Genomic DNA, 1,701 nt, shown 5'->3' with positions numbered 1-1,701 from the left:
TTTCCGTTTTTTCTTTCATATCCCAAAGAACTTCCGTTTAACGCGAAAATTGTACGAGAGAAGAGGCAATCTGATTGACAGAGCATATGCTCAATGTTCTCGTTTTCAAACTAAAACTACTGAATGAAGAGCTCGTGTTTGAAAGTTTTTTTTTCTTTCCGCGCCATGTCCATCTGTTGAAAGAAACTTGAAACTGATCCGTTCTACTCCCTCAGTTTATCGCGTTTGTGCTTTTAGAACAAGCAACGAAAAAAGCTGCTAAAAGCAATCTGCACGGGTTCAGCACTTACTCACACAACTTTGAGTGCGCTGTGTGTTCTATAAACAAAATTTCGATTTCATGCCAACATTCGTTTGATATTGTAATAAAATCGAACCGATTTCCAATCAATTCAGAAAAAAACCCAAATTAGTTTGGTTTCTGGCTTTATTTAACTTTTTTATACATGATCAAAATATTTGCAGGGCAAAGTGTCACTTCGTAACAATGGGCACCGTCAGAGTCGTGTGAAGACCAAAATCTGTTCATACCAATATGAAAAATCAAATTGTCCGTTCGATCGAAGTCGGTTTTTCTGACGATAGCACACACATTCGGGCCAAATGCCAAAATCAATGCAACAACATTTTCATGCAACTTATTTGCATGTTCAAAGAAAATCATTTGACGGTTTTCTGAATCAAGCACGACTCCGAAAAGCAGAACATCTCTGAACCTCAAGTGGTACCGCCCAATTTGCAGTGCCTTTGCTTGGTACGTTTTGAACAGTCATGGCTTGCAACGAATCCAACAATTTTTTTGTGTTGACTTCGTTTGACACTTTTTTTTCCACAAATCGTCAGAGTTACCGTATATGGACTTAAACATTTTCAAATCGTACTTCCTCTTCATCAGCTCCTTGGCCAAGTCAGCATACTTTGGATCGAAGAAATTAAAATATGAAATTGTGTGACCACGTGCCATGATGAACTGAATTCCAGGCGGAAATTTCAGGATTCCACCTATTTTCATTTTTCGTTTTTTTTGTTTTGGAAACCATTGTTTCAAACCAATAAAAATGAACCATAAACTGAACTGCTCAACACTTTTAAAATTACGTTGGAGAAAGTATTTAAATCGAACAAAACAAAAAATCCGGCAAAGTTCCATTTTAATAGAGGCACTGAAAATACACACTACACTAAACCAATGGAAATTGGACTGTTTTTAGCTATTTGTATGGACAATTTATGTACGATTTTAATTTAAAACTGTACAGTGCCGTAGCCAGAAATTTTTCTTTGGTGGTGCTCAATAAATTTTTGGCGGTGCTGAAAAAGAATAGGTGTTTTGTAACAATAACAACAATTTGTAATGTTTGGATAACCAAATATTTCTAGTTTATTGAAGATCAAATATAAAATTCAAAGTTACTATTGCGACAACATAATTGTTGATTTGAAAATATAATGGTAATTGTAATGTTCAATAATGTTGACATAATTTGAAATAGCAAACAAATGAAATGGAAAACAAAAATAGGATCTGATTCATCACATTTTAAAATAATTTTAATCGTCTGCTTTTGTCGTTGAATTTTCGGATAATTGCATTTTCATCCAATGTGTTAAGTTTATTTTTCTCGAATGCCAAGAAAGCGAGATTGCAAAGGCGTTTATCCGTCATCGCCATTCGACGCACCGTGTCTATTCTTGATAACG

Source organism: Sitodiplosis mosellana, unplaced genomic scaffold, assembly GCF_009176505.1.
Source record: "Sitodiplosis mosellana isolate CC-2019 unplaced genomic scaffold, AAFC_SMos_1.0 Smas_scaffold_21, whole genome shotgun sequence".
NCBI lineage: Eukaryota > Metazoa > Arthropoda > Insecta > Diptera > Cecidomyiidae > Sitodiplosis > Sitodiplosis mosellana.
Note: the sequence above shows the minus strand (reverse complement) of the source record.